This window comes from Ovis aries, chromosome 5, assembly GCF_016772045.2.
Source record: "Ovis aries strain OAR_USU_Benz2616 breed Rambouillet chromosome 5, ARS-UI_Ramb_v3.0, whole genome shotgun sequence".
Lineage (NCBI taxonomy): Eukaryota > Metazoa > Chordata > Mammalia > Artiodactyla > Bovidae > Ovis > Ovis aries.
In genome coordinates this window covers 60022771-60043175 of record NC_056058.1, presented here as the reverse complement: position 1 = coordinate 60043175, position 20405 = coordinate 60022771, and the positions used below count along the sequence as shown (strand labels likewise).

The window sequence follows — 20405 nt, the reverse complement described above, 5'->3', positions numbered from 1 at the left end:
TGTGTAGAGTCTTCTCTTGTGTTGTTGGAAGAGGGTGTTTGCTATGAACAGTGTGTTCTCTTGGCAAAACTCTATTAGCCATTGCCCTGCTTCATTCTGTACTCCAAGGCCAAATTTGCCTTACTTACTGACAAATTTGCCAACAGGACTCACTGACTTAACAACTCCACCGGCAACATTTCAGACATTCAGTAAAGCTTGGTTTTCTTTTCACATGCCGAGTGCGCTTCTCAACGTGGAGTCAAACACTTGTGTGCTCTGGCTACCACAGGTTGCTCTCTGGGGTGCCACACCGGCAGAGCTTCCATATCTTCCAATCCCAGGAGCCCACTCACCTGGGACTCATGAACTCGGGCTGGGAAAGGTCACTGTAGCTTTCGACACATGCCGGTCTATTAGGTGAAGCACACTGACTGAAACTGCCCACCCTGGCCACGCACCATAGCAACCATTTGCATGGGCTGTTTTATGACAGGAGGTCCTGGTAATGAACACTGAACTAATAAGCCACCACCAACCAGAAGAGTTCAAGGGAGGTCAAAAGGAGACAACATATGTTCCAACCAACTCCCAGAATCCTCGCTGGCACCCATCTTGGCTGAACAAGGCTTGCACCACCAGGAAGGACTCTGAGTTAGAATGATTGGCTAAAGACAACCTGGAAATTAATCCTATCACCGTAAAACCTGAGACTGCAGAGTCACATGGCAGAGCTGTTTTCATGGGTTCCCTTAAACGACTGCTCTCCACCCGGGTGCCCTTTCTCAATAAAATCTCTTGCTTTGTCAGCATATGTGTCTCCTTGGACAATTCATTTCCGAGTGTTAGACAAGAGCCCAGTTTCAGGCCCTGGAAGGGGTCCCCCTTCCTACAACAGGTCCATGCCTCTACCCCAAAGCCTGCCTGAGCCCCATTGTTCACCACAGCTCCCTCACACCCATGCCATCTTTCTCCACACAGCTCAACCTCCAGCCCCGAAGAAGACCAGCTAAGTAAGTGGCTTGACCCCTCTTGACTCAATCCTGTCTGGGCGCCACGATCATCAGGACCTGGAGGGCACACAGGCAGAGAAGAAGCAGCCACGAGTGGAGATCTCTAGAGCAGGTTCCCTCCAACTGCAAACTACATCTCCCAGAATGCCCGTGCTGCCATGCCACACATGCGCAAGGATAGGCCAGGTGCACCTGAGGTGTGGTCCCGGCTAGTTCTGTCTCATTTCAGCCTGCTTCCGCGCCTGAGTCTCCGTGGGAACGAGACACATGCGCAGTGCCCTGGCAACCTTGCGGACTTACTCTATTTTAATAATTCTCCCGGCAGGATCACATTTTACTAGAAATTTGAGGACTTAACTCTGGAATTTGAGTTTGAGTCCAAGGCCTTTCGTTGTGGGCCTGTGAGTATGAAGTTACAAAATGAGAGATACATCTTAGAGGCTTCCTTAAAATGCCTGCAGATCGAAGCTAACAATGGTTGAAGTTAGTACGGGAGTGGGATAATCGCTAAGAACATACACACACAAATTTATATTGATTACACAAATATGATGACCAAGAGGTTTTTTTTTTTTTTTCCTTCACTGATGAATCATTTATTCGAACAAGACAAGATGTCTCCACACCGTTTCCTTTTATACAGAAAGTGGAACATTTCAAATATATTAACTTTTCTCTTCAACAAAATTTCTTTCAGTCTGGTCCCAGGAACTGCCTTTCATTTCAGGATTCACGTTTCTGTAACACATATGCACCCATTACAGCCGAAAGAGCTTACTTAAATTTTGGATAGTTGTTCACTATAATGGTGACCATACCGGCATATGGTAAAAACCCTCGGGCTCGCCCTACCACGTCCTTCTTTTTGAGCCAGTTCTGGCCTTCTTTGTACAAGCCTCTATCATTAACTTCATTATTATCTCCTTTAGTTAAAAATTTGATGTCTCCTTTGTCTTTTTCGTGAACTTTGATTACTCTGTGAACTATTGGTATGTCGCGTCCTTCGACTTTGAAAACAACTATTTCTCCAGCTCTAATGGGGTCTTCCCGGAAATTCGTTAGGAACAGAAGGTCACCCCTGTGAAAGGCTGGCTCCATGCTGCCGCTCAGCACCACCACGATGGGGCTCTCGCTGCCGGTGAGGACAATCAGGCCTTTCTAGATCATGAGCGCAGAGGACAGGATCATGGCGAAGTTTAAGACCTGGTAGTAGAGCTGGCGCTTGTTCATCTTCCTCGGGTCCCCGAAGATGTCCAAGCCGGATGCGGGGAGATGCGCCCCCACGGTACTGGCGCGCACCATGCTGGAGTCTCCGGTGGGGTCGAGGGAGGCACACCGAGGCAGCCGGCGGGCTCCGGGAGTCGCTGACAGCTGCCGATGACCAAGAGTTAACTCGCCTGAGTAATATTTAAAGAGAAAAATTTGAGAATGCTTGGAGAAAGTTTTCCTCTTCAGCGCAGTTCAATATTAATGAAGATGTGTTACCAGTCCTTTGGAGACAGCAGCAAGAAGGTCCGCTTCAGAAGTAAAGGAAGCACCTGGTTGTACCTCTCCATTCCTGGTATTGTAGGCCACACGCGGAGCACAGTTCTCCAGGAAAGACCATTAACAGTGCTGCTTTCTAGGGTTCTTGTCAGTGGTGGGAGGGGTGGCCTGCAGTACAGCGGTGTTCTCGGAGCGTAGGTGAGTTCTCGCGAGTCTGGAGCAGTTCTCCGGGTTCAGGTGCAGGCCTGTTCGAATGCTGCTGCCGCCATCTTGGGTTGCAGGGCATGTGCAAGTTTCTGCTCACCACAGGCAGAGTTGGGGTTCGGCATAGCGGTTCTGCACCAGGAGCTGTAATGTGATGGGTTAGGTGCAAGACCTCTGCAGAGTGTCCTATACAGGTAAGTGAAACTAGATTAAGCAGAAAAGAAGAGGTTAGGCCTTACGGCTTAGATTCCCTTTTATTTTTCCCAGGGACCCTAGCAGCCTTTACTGGTGGCAAATCCCTTCTCTGTCTTTTGACTTTCTCCTCATGCTTGAGGGGAGCTGAGGGGCGATGGATGGTCTGATTTCTGTAACTGTTGCTGAGTTAGGCTGTTGTCTTCTGGGTGGAAAAGCAGGGTGTCTGTGCTGCCTTGAGCTATGTCATATTGTTAACGGGCTTCAGCCCTCACTATTCATATTCCTGAGCGACCGCCAGTTGAAGTTTTGTAGATTCTAATCTTTTAGAGACTGAGGACAACAGACAATTTAAAATAGAAGCCCCAAATGTCAGCAAGAGGACAGTAGTTATTAAGAGGCCCAGGAAATGTAGGTGAGGGCTTGTTTTGTTGCTGTTGTTTGGTCACTAAGTCATCTCTGACTCTTTCGCCACCCCATGGACTGTAGCTCGCGCTATGCACCCGTTCCCCGCCTCCCCGCCCAGGTCCTCCGTCCATGGGATTTTCCAGGATATGAATACTGGAGTGCATTGCCATTTTGTTTTTCAGGAAGTCTTCCTAACCCAGGGACTGAACCCTCATCTCCTGCATCAGCAGGCATATTCTTTACCATCAAGGAAGCCTATGGCTTTTGTTAGCCAAGTTGGTTTTGTAGTAGCCTGTCTACACTTTCTTCAATTAGGCCACTTATATTGATGTAAAAGCAACATGACATTTTGACCTTCTCACAGACTCCTCCTTGGTCAGCTAACTGATAATCAAGGGCAATCCAGTTGTCCTAAAATCCCTGTTACTTGGCATACAGGATTAACTTATCTTTTGCCATTTATCAGAAAAGGAATTTCAGGTTGGAGAGAGGTTCACAAGTGTCATTGTCGGGGGTGGTGGAGTTGGGGCAGTTGGTTCTGTTGTCTTGGGTTATTTCTCTGGAGGCTGGGGCTCAGGATCTGTCTTCATTTAAGTGTGATGTACCCACCGAGTGATTCTCAAGGGAGAATGGATGGTTAGGATCACTCTGGGGTCCCTTCCACTTAGGAGTGAGCTGTTCTTGTGGGCTGCTGGTTTTCCATGCGTTTAGGTACACCCAGTTTCCTAGCCCAAAGGGGTATAGGGCCAGGTCAGTGTGTGTGGTCCTCCTGGTTATCATATTCTGTGAGACCTTTCATGGTTTCTCCTACCTAGAGAACTTGAGTTGTTTCATTCCAAGGGGATTAGGTGTCCCTTCTTGCACTTGGGAAATCAGTCTATCATACATGAGTTCAAATGCACTTACCTGGAACCCTACCTGGAACTAACCATATGTGGAGCAAAGCAATCAGAAGCACCTTAATCCACTTTTTTGAGTTTGCTGGCATAGTTTGCTTGCTAAGGACCATTTCAAGGTTTGATTGGATCTCTCTGCTTTCCCTGATGAGTATAAGGTCCACTATCACATTATCCCCTTCATCACTTGAGACACAAATCCTGAATTATTATCATTTTGTAGGGCTCCTAGGAGCCCAATCCTGGGGATTATTTCTTTTAGTAATGCCTTAGTCATTTCAGCTTTCCTTTCAGTTCTAGAAGGGAATGCTTATATCTGAAATTGCCTGGTACTCTCAGCATGACAATGAAATCAATCTGCCAATGTTCTCCAGGGTATGTCCCTCTGGTTTGAACAGGTCTTTTCTGGGGGACTCTGGGGCCTCTCGTGTTGGAGTTATTTATTGTGCCAATGGGGCAAGTGTCAACTACCCAACTGATTGTGTTTTTCATGGCTGGGGTCTCCATGATCTCAACTGGCTAACAATTGATATATAGGACTTCCTTCTGGAGAGGAGGATGGCACCCCACTCCAGTGCTCTTGCCTGGGGAATCCCATGGATGGAGGAGCTTGGTAGGCTGCAGTCCATGGGGTCGCTAAGAGTTGGACACGACTGAGAGACTTCACTTTCACTTTTCATTTTCATGCATTGGAGAAGGAAATGGCAACCCACTCCAGTGTTCTTGCCTGGAGAATCCCAGGGATGGGGGAGCCTGGCGGGCTGCTGTCTATGGGGTCGCACAGAGTCGGACATGACTAAAGCGACTTAGCAGCAGCAGCAGCAGGACTTCCTTCCCATAGTGAGATCCTTAATGGTCCTCCCTGATGGCTTGGCGAGCTACAGTTTAGGGCATTAACTAGCCACCCATGGCTCTTCAAATCCCTACTGAAGCCCCATTTTGGGGCTTTGTGTAATTCTTTTCTGTGTAGATTGGGGAATAATTGAATGGATCTGACCTTCAACGTATGTGGGTTAGTTGCCAAGTTACTGGTTCTAGGTCCACCCTTTTTGGCAGTTCTGGAGAAGGGAAAGACTACCCACTCCAATATTCTGGTCTGGAGAATTCCATGGACGGTATAGTCCATGGGGTTGCAAAGAGTCATACAAGTGAACGACTTTCACTTTGGCAGTTATGTCCACCATGTTGTTATGTACACCGTTATTACCTCTGCATCCTCCTCTTGGTGACTCCAACAATAAATCATTGCTACCTTTTTTGGAAGCTGTACTACTTACGAGAGTTATACTTATAAGAACTGTACTGCTTCAATAGGGACTTCCCTGGTGGCTTAGACAGTAAAGTGTCTGCCTACAATGTGGGAGACCTGGGTTCAATCCCTAGGTCAGGAAGATCCTCTGGAGAAGGAAATGGCAACCCAGTCCAGTACTCTTGCCTGGAAAATCCCATGGATGGAGGAGCCTGGTAGGCTACAGTTGATGGGACCATAAAGAGTTGGACACGACTGAATGACTATACTTTCACTTTCACTTTTCACTGCTTCAGTATGCTTAAGACATGTACTCCTGTTTATTCTCTTCAGTAAGCATAACTCTTCCCCTCCAAATAGCTCTATGTCTGGGTAGGATGGCATATGCATATCAGCAGTCTGTGTAAATATTTAAGATCTTCTCTGTCCTGATCTTTAAGTTTTAGGTAAGGGCCGTCAGCTCCGCCTTTTGGGCCAAAGTCCCAGGGCATAGGTCTCTTGGTTCTATGATTTGGGTCTGGGAGGTTACCGCAGATCCCACTAGCCTTTTCCCCTCACTCATAGAGCCACAGCCATCCTCTTCAGCATTCAGGAGACTCACTTCCTAGGTTAAGGCAATTGGGATAGATTGTTTCTATTGTTTCTATACCCTCATGTTCAAGGGCCCTATTTCTGTAGGTGGTTAGATGACAGGATTTAGCGTACAGCAAGTTTGACAGATTTTTGTTGCCTTCTGCCACACCATGCCCCAGTGAAAGTGCTGAGTCCTACGCACTGGATTGCCAGGGAATTCCCAAGTTTTTATAGTAACCACTGAGTTGTCCAAAAATGTAGCCTGGACTTGAATTGACCTTCTGGGTAATAACAATTTCAGTCATGTTCAACTCTTTGCAACCCTATGGACTGTAGCCCACCAGGCTTCTCTGTGCATGGGATTTTACCAGCATGAATACTGGAGTGGGTTACCACTTCCTCCTCCAGGGGATCTTCCTGATCCAGGGATATCTCCTACACTGGCAGGCAGATTCTTTATCACTGAGCCACTTGGGAAGCCCATTCTGTTCCCTTGGGGCTTATTAATGCTTGAAACTGGTGTGGATTTCATACGATGATTGACTGTCAAAACATTTAACTTCTCAACCTCCTTTAGCCAGTAGCTGCTACTGCCTATAGGCAAAGAGACCATTCCTTAGCAGTTTGATTTAATTGTTTAGATCTGTCCAGAGAAGTTTGTCCTCAGCCACTAACATTTACATCTTGTGCCCACTGTCTAGGGGAATGCCAGTCTCTAGTTTGTCTCCCATTAGGTGAATATTCCTTCCTATCAGGGATATAGGACATTTGGGGATGTATAGGAAGGAATGGGTGAGAGTGTATCTATCCAGTTTGCATTTTAATGACTCTGTGAGAGCCTGTTCTTGGGCCTTCCCTGATACTCTGATAATTTTACAACTCTTGTAACTGAGTTTGCCTTATCTGGTGTTTTAAAATGAGAACACTGTTGGCACCAGTATGGACTAAGAATTCAACAGACTTTTCCTCTATGACCAGTCTCAGACGGAGCTTCTAGGGGGTCAGTTGGAGTGCCAACTTAGGAGCCCCTGGCCCCATCATTCTTCGTATATTTGGACCATCTGCATTTGAGGGTAGTGGCTGGGATCTGCCATTTCTATCCCTCTTTGGGGGCGCTGAGGGCATTTTCCTTTCCAGTGTCCTTCTTGTTTACATGTGGCACTGATCATGTACTATTTTCCTTGACTTGCTATCCCTTAATGGAGGCAGAGGGGGCTACTCACCATGTTGAGAATCTCCATAGGCACTTAGTACAGATTCCCTTCCTACTTGGTTAACACTAAAGGGCAACAACTGATCTCGGGTGGCCTCGACAGGCAATGGCTTGGAGTGGGGCTTGGGTTCCTAGCCGGAAATTGAAACTGGGTCACAGCAGTGAAAGTATCAGATCCTAACCGCTAGACCAGTGGTCAGTGACAAGGGCCCTGGCCTTCAGCCTTGCAGAAAAGAATTCCTACAAATATGGAAAGTAGTAAAGCAAGTGAAGTATTTATTAAGAGGAACAAGAGTACAGTATGTGTGGATAGACACATAGCCAGACTCAGGGAGAGAGAGTTGCTGAGTCATTACCTCGTGACAGTTTGAATCATATTTATGGGGCATTTCTTCCATTCTCCTTTGACCAATCATCTTGATTTGCCTGGTTCACAGTCCATATTTGATATATCTCAGGATCCTCCTTTCACATTTCACTTTCATGCACTGGAGAAGGAAATGGCAACCCACTCCAGTATTCTTCCCTGGAGAATCCCAGGGATGGGAGCCTGGTGGGCTGCCGTCTATGGGGTCTCACAGAGTTGGACACGACTGGTGTGACTTAGCAGCAGTAGCAGCAGCAACAGGATCCTCCCATGTATGTACATGTATCTCTCAACCCAGATGGATTTTACCAAAAAGCATCTGGTAGAACATCCCTTAACATAACTCCCCTTTGGCTTCCAAGGGGCCTTTCTGTGCATGTGTGGTCAGGGAGATCTCCTGACTTCAAGAATCAAAGTAGTTGATCTGGGCAGGGCCCAGTCTTCTCCCTTGATTGTCCTGCTATTCTCTTCTTGGAGTTTCAATCCATAGGGAATGAATCTCCAATCACTTTACCATGGGGAACAGGGGACCCATCTACTTTCTGCCTCATAACTAGTAGGTGGATTTGCCTCTGGGCCTTTTAACTCTCTATATCTCAATTATTAAACATCTGGTAGGCAACCTCAACTAGGTGAGAGGTGTGTCTAATGCTGAGGGTACTGTGGGCCTGTTGACAGATTTCTTTACTGCTGCCTAGGTTACTTTTAGAAGTGATCTGTCTAATTCAACAGCTAATATTTTCAACTCAGCATTGGTGTCCTTTTGGGAGACCAAAGCAAACAAACAAAACCCCAAAAAACAAAAATGCTTGTATTTACTTAGAAGTATTCACCTGTCTCATCCTTGAATTTTAAGTTTAATTTTTCATATGTGCTTTCATTCTCTTCCACCATATCCAATCCCAAATTCTTTTTTTCATCTTTTGCAGTTTGCACTGTTTTAGTTATTTACTCCTCTAATCCAGATGTGAATATGTTTTTATATATTGAAATATTAAAATAAGAATCTTGAATCATAGCTATAGAGAACAAACTTATAGTTACCAAGGGGAGCAGGGGTGGGGGTAGTTGGGACAAACTGGGAGGTTGGGATGGACATACATACACTGCTATGTATAAAACAGACAGCTAATGAGAACCTGGGTATATCATGGGGAACTCTGCTCAATGATCTGTGGTGACCTAATTGGAAAGGAAATCTAAAATATGTGTAAGTATAACTGATTCACTTTGCTGTACAGCAGAAACTAACACAACATTATAAAGCAACCATGCTCCCAATAAAAAGTCTTTTTTAATGATGTCTGGGTCATGCTGAAATTGATTTATAAATGTTTTCATTTTCATTATCTGGACTCTTAGAAAACATGGTCATAATATTCACAGTGTTTGAGATTAAATTAGTACTATATCAGTACAAAGCACAAGTTAATCCACAGACAAAGCCATAGATTGATTATTAAAGCTTATGATTACAGTGTGCTTAAGTTGCACACTTAAATCATATTGCTCCAGAGTGATGCAACAGTGGATAAACCATTTTTGTTAATTGTAAATCATCTACAGCCAAGAGGGAGAAAGAGCAATAGTAAAGACCAGGAAAGGCATAAAATCTTTGCCTTGTCAACCTGGGAGGACAGTAGTGTTGCTTACAGTCTTACATCTTGGACCACCTTATGCATTTTGTATATCTACTACTGTGGGCAAGAATTCCTTAGTAGGAATGGAGTAACCTTATAGTCGACAAAAGAGTCTGAAATGCAGTACTTGGATGCAGTCTCAAAAATGACAGAATGATCTCAGTTAATTTCCAAGGCAAACCATTCAACATCACAGTAATCTAAGTCTATGCCTTCTAAAAGATGATGCTGTTAAAGTGCCGCACTCATTATGCCAGCAAATTTGTAAACTCAGACTGGAAAACGTCAGTTTTCATTCCAATCCCAAAGAAAGGCAATGCCAAAGGATGTTCCATTACCATACAGTTGCACTCATTTCATAGGCTAGCAAGATCATGCTCAAAATCCTTCACACTAGGCTTCAGCAGTAAATGAACTGAGAACTTTCAGATGTACAAGCTGGATTTAGAAAAGGCAGAGGAACCAGAGATCAAATGGCCAGCAGAGGCTGGATCATAGAAAAAGCAAGGGAATTCCAAAAAACACCTACTTCTGCTTCATTGACTATGATAAAGCATTTGACTGTGTGGATCATAACAAACCGTGAAATATTCTTAAAAGAGATGGAAATACCAGACCATATTACCTGCCTCCTGAGAAACCTGTAGGCAGGACAAGAAGCAGCAGTTAGACATAGAACAGTGGACTGGTTCAAAATTGGAAAAGGGTCTATATTGTCACCCTGATTATCTAACTTTTATGCAGAGTACATCATACAAAATGCTGGGCTGAATGAATCCCAAGCTGAAATCAAGATTTCTGGGAGAACTATCGATAACCTCATATATGCAGATGACACCACCCTAATGGCAGAAAGTGAAGAGGAATTAAACAGCCTCTTGATGAAAATGAATGAGGAGAGTGAAAAAGCTGACTTAAAACTCAACATTCAAAAAACGAAGATCAGGGCATTTGGTCACTTTATGGCAAATAGATGGGGGAAAAGTGGAAATAGTGTCAGATTTCACTTTCTTGGGCTCCAAAATCAATGCGGATGGTGACTGCAACCACGAAATTAAAAGGCATTTGCTCCTTGGAAGAAAAGCTATGACAAACCTAGAAAGAGTATTAAAAAGCAGAAGCATCACTTTGCCAACAAAGGTCTGTATAGTCAAAGGTATGGTTTTTCCAGTAGTCGTGTATGGATGTGAGAGTTGGACCATAAAGAAAGCACAGCGCTGAAGGATTGATGCTTTCGGATTATGCTGGAGAAGACTCTTGAGAGTCCCTTGGACAGCAAGGAGATCAAACAAGTCAATCCTAAAGAAAATCAGTCCTGAATATTCATTGGAAGGACTGGTGCTGAAGCTGAAACTTCAATACTTTGGCCCTCTGATGTGAAGAGCCTACTGTTGGAAAAGACACTGATGCTGGGAAAGATTGAAGGCAGAAGGAGAAGGAGACAACAGAGGTTAAGATCATTAGATGGCATCATTGACTCAATGGACACGAGTTTGAGCAAGATCCAGGAGATAGTGAAGGACAAAGAGGCCTGGCGTGCTGCAGTCCATGGGGGTCACAAAGAGTCTGACATGATTTAGTGACTGATCAACAACAACAAGGCTACTGGTTACATATCTGAAGAACATGGCAGGATATCTAAAAAATGATAGTCTCCAAGGATTCTTCCCAGTTTCCAGTGACTTTTAGTTATGGTCCACTGGGTTCCGAATATGTGTAATTACATCACTTGCTGCCTTTTTTTTTAGTTTGGAAATTTTGCTTATCACTGATTAAGACCCTGTTTTCATCCTTTAGCCTCTGGTTGGCTGCTTTTAGATCTGGTAACATTTTGAGCTCTTCTTTCACTTCAGATATCTCAGTTGGTAAAGAATCTGCTTGCAATGCAGGAGACCCAGGTCGATTCCTGGGTCAGGAAGATCTCCTGGAGAAGGAAATGGCATCCCACTCCAGTATTCTTGCCTAGAGAATCCCATGAACAGAGGAGCCTAGCAGGCTACAGTCTATGGGTTGCAAGAGTCAGACACAACTTAGCAACTAAACCACCATATCAATTCTTTTTAGAGCTCTTTGTCCCCAGTTTCCCCCAATTTCCAGTAATGACCTATCTGGAAATATTTATTGTCTCTGGGTGGCCTCTTCCAACTGCAGTTTAAGATCTATCAGTTCCGTATATGTGTCATGTAGCTATGCTTTCAGTTTTTCATATTTAGTTATTTTTTCATAAAGCTTTTTAAAGTCAATTGAGTCATCCTTTTCTAGCCTACTACTGTAAGTCTTTCTTTTTTCTAACAACTGTATGATTAAGAACAACTCAGCAAGGAATTACACCAATCCTTAGATGATACTTCCCTGGTGGCTCAGATGGTTAAGCATCTGTTTACAACGCGGGAGACCCAGGTTCAGTCCCTGGGTCGGGAAGATCCACTGGAGAAGGAAATGGCAATCCACTCCAGTACTATTGCCTGGAAAATCCCATGGACAGAGGAGCCTAGTAGGCTACAGTCCATGGGGTCGCAAAGAGTCGGACACGACTGAGAGACTTCACTTTCACTTAGATGATGTGGAACTTGTTTCACATCTTGAAATGGAATCCATCTGAATTTCTTTCTTATTGGATCTCCCATCTGTATCTGGATGTTGTTCTTTTTCATTTTAATTTCTCTCTTGTGTCCAAAATTAAATTCCTATACATCTTTTCTTTCTCTGTCACTGTTGCTCTGATTGATTTAGTCTCTATTTTCTCCTTTTTCTTTTTCTCTCTTTTCTCCCTGTTTTTCATTTTCTTTTATTAGTCTTTTGGAATAAGCAGAAGTTATACCTACAAGGTGGTTTGACCTGTTTAGATGACTTGAATCATAGAGTTAACTGTTCATGGTAGAAAGCGAACAGGATGGAATGGTTGAAGTTGATTCTGGTTTGTAAGGCTGATTTTTTTTTTTCTTTTCCTTTATAGTTTATTACAGGATATTGAAAACAGTTCACTGTGCACTTCAGTAGGACCTTGTTGTTTACCCATTCTGTGTATAAGAGTTTACATCTGCTGTTCTCAAAGTCTCAACCCATCCCTCCCTACCCCACCCCCACCCAGCTCTCCTTAGCAACCACAAGTCTGTTCTCTATGACTCTAAGTCTATTTCTGTTTCTTCACTACAGTCAGTTTAGTCCCTCAGTCGAGTCCAGGTCTTTCCATGCCCATGGACTGCAGCATGCCAGGCTTCCCTGTCCATCACCAACTCTTGGAGCTTGCTCAAACTCGTGTCCATTGAGTTGGTGATGCCATCCAACCATCTCATCCTCTGTCATCCCCTTCTCCTTCTGCCTTCAATCTTTCCCAGCATCAGGGCCTTTTCCAAGGAATCAGTTCTTCACATCAGATGGCCAAAGCATTGGAGTTTCAGCTTCAACGTCAGTCCTTCCAATGAATATTCAGGACTGATTTCCTTTAGGATGGACTTGTTTGATCTCCTTGCAGTCCAAGGGACTCTCAAGAGTTTTCTCCAACACCACAGTTCAAAAGCATCAATTCTTCTGTGCTCAGCTTTCTTTATAGTCCAACTCTTACATCCATACATGACAATACATACATACATACTTACTGGAAAAACCATAGCCTTGACTAGACAGACCTTTGTTGGCAAGGTAATGTCTCTGCTTTTTAATATGCTGTCTAGGTCAGTCATAGTTTTTCTTCCAAGGAGCAAGCATCTTTTAATTTCGTGGCTGCAGTCACCATCTGTAGTGATTTTGAAGCCCCCTAAAATAAAGTCTCTCACTGTTTGCATTGTTTCCCCATCTATTTGCCATAAAGTGATGAGACCACATGCCATGATCTTCATTTTTTGAATTTTGAGTTTTAACTCAGCTTTTTCACTCTCCTCTTTCACTTTCATCAAGAGGTTCTTTAGTTCTTCTTTGTTTTCTGCCATAAGGGTAGTGTGTCATCTGTGTATCTGAGGTTATTGATATTTCTCCCTGCAATCTTGATTCCAGCTTGTCCTTCATCCAACTTGGCATTTCGTATGATGTACTCTGCATATAAGTTAAATAAGCAGGGTGATAATATATAGCCTTGATATACTCCTTTCCCAATTTGGAACCAGTCTGTTGTTCCATATCTGGATCTAACTGTTGCTTCTTGACTTGCATATAGATTTCTCAGGAGGCAGGTGAGGTGGTTCTGTATTCCTATCTCTTGAAGAATTTTCCACAAGACAGAATTTTCTGTTTCTTAGATAAGTTCATTTGTGTCATATTTTAGATTCCACATGAGTGATATCTTATGGTATTTGTCTTTCTGATTTACTTAGTATTATAATCTCTATTTGCATCTGTATTCCTGCAAATCCCATTATTTCATTCGTTTTTATGGCTGAGTAGCATTCCATTGTGTGTGTGTGTGTGTGTGTGTGTGTGTGTGTATTCTTTATCCATTCATCTGTCAGTGGACATTTAGGTTGTTTTCCTGTCTTGGCTATTGTGAGTAGTGCTGTTATGAACATATAAATCTTTTCAAATTATAGTTTTGTCTGGGTTTGTGTCTATGAGTGGGATTGCTGGATCATATTTCAACTCTAGTTTTAAAAGGAACCTCCATACTGTTTTCTATAGTGGTTGTACCAATTTACATTCCCACCAACAGTGTAAGAAGGTTTCTTTTTCTCCACACCCTCTCTAACATTTATTGCTTGTAGACTTTTTAGTGATGGCTATTCTGACTGGTTGGAGAAGGCAGTGGCACCCCACTCCAGTACTCTTGCCTGGAAAATCCCATGGATGGAGGGGCCTGGTAGGCTGCAGTCCATGGGGTCGCTAAGAGTTGGACACAACTGAGTGACTTCACTTTCACTTTTCACTTGCATGCATTGGAGAAGGAAATGGCAACCCACTCCAGTATTCTTGCCTGGAGAATCCCAGGGACAGAGGAGCCTAGTAAGCTGCTGTCTGTGGGGTTGCACAGAGTTGGACACGATTGAAACGACTTAGCAGCAGCAGCATTCTGACTGGTGTGAGGTGGTGCCTTGTAGTTTTGATTTGCATTTCTCTAATAATTAGTCATGTTGAGCATCTTTTCATGTGTCTTTTGGCCATCTGTATGTCTTCTCTGGAGAAGTGTCTGTTTAGGTTTTCTGCCCATATTTTGAGTCAGTTGTTTGTTTATGTTATTGAATTATAGGAGCAGTATATATCTTTTGGAAATTAAGCCTTTGTCAGTCATATCATTTGCAAATATTTTCTTCCAGTCTTTCCACTTTGTTTATGGCTTTTTTTGCTATGCAAAATCTTATAAGTTTGATTATGTTGCATTTGTTTGCCTTTGCTTTTATTTATATTGTCTTGAGAGACATGGCTGATAAATCTTTCATGTTCTGAAGTACTTTTGTCTATATTTATCTGCTCTAGATGTTTCTGCTTTCTTCTTTTCTTCTTTCTTCTCTTTATCCTGCTTTTATTTCCCCCCTTTTTCTTCATTTTTTGTTCTGTGATTTGGGGCTTCCCAGGTGTGCTAGTGATAAAGAACCCACCTGCCAATGCAGGAGAGATAAGAGATGTGGTTTGATCCCTGGGTCAGGAAAATCCCCTGGGAAAGGGAATGGCAACCCATTCCAGTATTCTTGCCTGGAGCATCCCATGGACAGAGAAGCCTGCTGGGCTACAATCCATGGGGTTGCAAAGAGTTGGCCGCGACTGAAGCAACTTAGCACACACACACACGATTTGGGTATAATGACTTCCTCATATTGTTTTTTTTCAGCTTCCAAAAGTCCAGTCTATACTATGTTCATCTTCTAGCCTATTTAATCTTCTAGACTGTCTTGCTTTTCTAGATCTTGCTTTTCTTTGGGTTTCAGAACCTTTCATCTCTAACAAGGGTGAAATATGATATTCATGTTTCCTTGACTTCTAATGTAGAGGAAAGTGCCAGCAACAATTGTAGTCAGGGTTATTTGTTGCAGGATTTTTGATTACTTATTCAGTCTCCTTAATGGGTTTAAATTTATTCAGATTTTCTTCATAATTTAGTATTGGTAAGCTTTGAGTGTGTAGGAATCCGTCTGTTTCATCCAGATTATTTGTCGTTGTACAGTTGTTCATATTAGTGGTTCTCTCCTACAGTCTCTTTCTAGTTCTATAAAATCAGTTGTAACGTCCTCTTATTTCTGATTTTAATTACTTGAATCTTTTCTCTTTTTTCTTAGTCAGTCTAGTTAAATGTTTGACAATTTTGTTGATCTTTTTGAAGAACCAACTCTTTGTTTCATTAATTTTCTCTATTGGTTTTTATTGTCTGTTTTGTTTATCTCTGCTCTAATCTTCATTATTCTTTTTTCTGGTAGACTTGGGGAACATTCACTTGTAATTATCACTGTATAGTATATATATATATATATATATATATGGTTTTTTTTTTTTTTTTTTGGCTATGCTGGGTCTTCATTGCTGTGCATGGACTTTCTCTAGTTGCATTGAGTTGCAACTGTCTAGTTGCGAGGTGTGGGCTTCTCATTGCGGTGGCTTCTCGTTGCAGAGCACAGGGTCTTGGGTGCACGGGTTTCGGTAGTTGTGACATGTGTGCTTAGTAGTTGTGGCTCGTGGGCTCTAGAGTACAGGCTCAGTACCTGTGGCCTACGGGCTTAGTTGCTCCGTGGCATGTGGAATCTTCCCAGACCAGGGATTGAAACTGTGTCCCTTATATTGGCTGGTGGGTTCTCAATTGCTGGACTACCAGGGAAGTCCCATTATATAGTATTTTATCACTGTAGAATTACACTGTGTTATGAGTCTGTGTTCTTAGATGACTGATTGGATCAGAATTCTCTTAAGATTAGCAGACTTCCATGTGTGATACAGCAACTGTCTCCTAAGCAATCCTAACTTTCCTTGATTATTTCACTTTTTAAATGGTGCTTTTATCATATTGTGATTTATTTTATTTATTATTTATTCATTTTGGTATCATTTAAGCACAAATGGGTCAGGAATATTTAGCTGTATTAAAATGATACAGCTCAAACTCTAGAAGAGTACATGACAAATAGTAGGTGTTTTCTGAGTATTTGCTGAACAAAACTAAATGATAGAATGAATGAACAGTTTTACTGATTTAATAATCTTTGTGAAATTACATTCCGAAATTCCATACATCACAAAGCTTTTAAGGTATGGGTAAGCTGGTAGTAAAAAAGATGAGAAGACCAGAAGAAAGAGGTGTTTTCATTTTGGTGAGATAATCTGAATATTCCTTATTTACTATAGTAATTGGTGAGGGTAGTGATAAATCTATATGCTAGTAAGAGGAGCATTCTTAAAAGCCCTAAGGTGAAAGTGAATTGAGGAAGAACAGAATGTCTGATGTTAAATGAATGAGGGGAAGTGGTTTATAATGATGTCCAAAAATTTGAAGAAGATAATGGAGGGCATTTTAAGGCATGCTATAACATTTTTAAAAGAGCAGATTTCTTGAGGTTTAATGGACAAATAATAAACTGCATTTATTTTGATCACATTGGCTTTTGTATACACCAGTGAAACCATCACTACAATCAAGATAATGAAAATATTCATCATCCCCCAAAGTTTCTTCTTATCCTTTGGAAATTCCTCTTCCCTGACTGGCTTCTGCCTCATCCCCAGGCAACCACTAACCCTGTTTTCTGCCACTGTATATTAATTTGCATTTTCTAGAATCTGATGTAAGTAGAATCATAATGTATGCACTCTTATTTTTACTGATTTCTTTCAGCACACTTATTTTGAATTTAATGTAATTTTCTGTGTATATCAAGAGTTCATTCTTTTCTATTGCTGATTGGTATTCTTCTGTATGGATAGTTTATCCATTTGCCTGTGATGGACATTTGAGTTAATTTTAGGTTTTGGCTTTTACAAATGAAGCTATGAGCATTCCTGTACAGATGTCTGCACGCTTATGTCTTGTATATTGTATGTTGTATGTCTACATGCCCAATGCTTATTCGCTTGGATAAACATTAAAAATGGAATAGCTGCACCATATAGTCAGTGAATATTTAACCTGAGAAATTCCGTGTTTTCCAAAGGCATTGCAGCATTTTACATTCCCACTAGCTGTGTGTAAAGGTTCATTTCTCTACATCCTTCCAAGTACTTGGTAATAATTAGTTTTTAAAATTTTAGTCATTTTAGTAAGTGATTAATGCTATCTCACTCTCTTAAATTAGCATTTCCCTGATGACTGATGATTTTAGGCATCTTTTCTTGTGCTTATTTGACATCAGTATGTCTTTGGTGGACTTCCCTGGTGGCTCATAAGTCTTTGGCTCAGTCTTAAATAATTTCCTTGTTAGAGGTCTTTATATATTTTAGCTGATGGTTCTTTATTAGATGTATGATTTGGAAATACTTTCTCCTAGTCTGTGGCTTGTCTTTTCACTCTCTTAAACTGTGTCTTTTGAAGACCAGAGGTCCAGTTTATCCTTTATTATTTTATGGTTCATGCTTTTGGTGTTAGCTAAGAAATTTTTGTCTCATCTTAGGTCTCAAAGGATTTCTCCTACATTTGATTCTAGGAATTTTATAGTTTTTGTTGTTCGGTTGCTAAGTTGTGTCCGACTCTGTGCAACCCCATGGACTGCAGCATTTTATATTTAGGACTGCAAGCCATTTTGTTTTTGTTTGTTTGTTTGTTTTGTATGTAGTATGAAGAATGGAGTAAGATTCAATTTAAATTATAGATATTCAACTGTTTATGGAGAAGGCAATGGCAACCCACTGCAACCCACTGCAGTACTCTTGCCTGGAAGATCCCATGGATGGAGGAGCCTGGTGGGCTGCAGTCCATGGGGTTGCAAAGAGTCGGACACGACTGAGCAACTTCACTTTCACTTTTCACTTTCCTGCGTTGGAGAAGGAAATGGCAACCCACTCCAGTGTTCTTGCCTGGAGAATCCCAGGGACTGGGGAGCCTGGTGGGCTGCCGTCTATGGGGTCACACAGAGGCGGACACGACTGAAGCGACTTAGCAGCAGCAGCAGCAGCATTCAATTATTCAAGCACTATTTGTTGAAAAGGCTATTCTTTCCCCCCACGGAATTGTCTTTGTGATTATTTCAGCTGGATCTATTTCTGAACTATCCTACTCTGTTTCATTTATACATTTTTTAATCTTTACACCAATACCACACTTTCTTGATTATTGTAGTATGTGTATAATAAGTCTTGAGATCAAGTAGTGTTAAGCTGCAAACTTAATTTTTTCCTCAAAGCTGTTTTGGCAATTCTTGGTTCTTTTCCTTTCTATATGAATATAAAACTGTCCTTTCTATATAGGGACAGTTTTATAGATTGCACTAAAGCTATAACTCAGTTTTCAGAGTTTGACATTATAACACCGGGGCTCTGACACATGAATGTCATATAGCTCCTGTAAGTCTTCTTTAATTTCTATTAGTATTGTTTTATAGTTTTTGGTATATTGGTGTTTCACAGCTCTTGTCAAATATGCCCCCAAATCATTCATACTTAAAAATTTGTCTTAGATGTTTAAAATGTTATCTGATTTTTACAAATTTTATTTATTTTTTAATTGAAGGATAATTGCTTTACAGAATTTTGTTGTTTTCTGTCAAACACCAACATGAATCAGCTGTAGGTATACATGTGTCCCCTCCCTCTTGAACCTCCTTCCCATCTCCCTCCCCATTCCACCCCTGTAGGTTGATACAGAGCCCCTGTTTGACTTTTCTGGGCCATACAGGAGATTCCCACTGGCTATCTATTTTACATATGGTAATGTAAGTTTCCATGTTACTCTCCCTGTACATCTCACCCTCTCCTCCCCCCACAATTTCTATTATTTATTGATTATATATGGAAGTACAACTAATTATTGCATATTGATCTAGTATATTCAACCTTTCTAAGTTTACTGATTACTTCTAGTACCATTTTCTTTGTAGAGTGCATTAGATTTTCCACATGGAAGATCATGTTATCTACAAATGAATGTGGTTTTACTCTTTCCTTTCCAAACCAAATAGTTTTAATATATTTTTTGCCTTATTGTGCTAACTAGACCCTCCAACACAATGTTTAATAGAAGTTGTGGGAGTAATTCCTTCCACTTTATTCAAGATTATTTTAGCTATAATAGGGCCTGTTCCTGTCCATGTAAGTTTTTTTTTTCCCCCCAAAAACAAACTTTTAATTGAAGTATAGTTGAGTGTTGTATGTTGTGTTAGTTTCAATTGTATATCAAAGTGATTATATATATATATTTAAATATATTCTTTTTCAGATTCTTTTCCATTATAGGTTATGACATGATATTGAATCTAGTTCCCTGTGACAATCTAGTTCCCTAGTTCCCAGTAGGTCCTCATTTACCTGTTTAATATATAGTCGTGTCTATCTGTTAATACTAAACTCTTAATTTATTTCTTCCTCTCTTTCCCCTTGGTAACTGTAAGTTTGTTTTCTATGTCTGTGAGTCTTTTTCTGCTCTGTAAATACGTTTATTTGTATCTTTTTGTAGATTCCACATAAAAGTGATATCCTATGATATTTGTCTCTGACTTACTTCACTTAGTTGATAATCTCCAGGTCCATCCTTGTTGCCACAAGTGGCATTTTTTCATTCTTTTTTATGGATGAGTAATATTCCAATTCATTTTACACACACACATACACACGTCATAAATTCTTTATCCATTCATTTATTGACAGACATTTAGGTTGCTTCTGCGAACTGGCTATTGTAAATAATGCTGCTCTGAGCATTAGGGTCCATATAGCTTTTCAAATTAGAGTTTTCATCTTTTTTGGATATATGTCCAGGAGTGGGATTGCTGGATCATGTGGTAACTCTGTTTTTAGTTCTTTAAGGAATTCCATATAAATAGGTTTGTCTAAGTCTACAAAAAATAATTTGCTGTCATTTTTAAGACAAATTGCTTTAAATCTGTAGATCAATTTGGAATTTGGGGATAATTAATATCTTTACTATCTATAGTTTTCAAATCAGTGACCATGGTATGTCTATTTATTTTATTTCTTTTAATGACATTTTGTGATTTTATTCCCAAAGATTCTACATGTTTTGATAAGTATAAGTGTTTCTGTTTCTTTGGAGTGATTAAAAATGGTATTAATGTTTTTATTTCTGTTTTAATGTTTTTATTAGTAGTATATAGAAATGTGATTGACTT

At 41.3% G+C, this 20405-nt stretch overlaps 1 pseudogene; it reads right to left on the bottom strand.

Annotated features, from left to right (window-relative positions):
• Positions 1-1572: 1572 nt before the first annotated feature.
• Positions 1573-2365, bottom strand: LOC101104146 (signal peptidase complex catalytic subunit SEC11C-like; annotated as a pseudogene).
• Positions 2366-20405: the final 18040 nt, after the last annotated feature.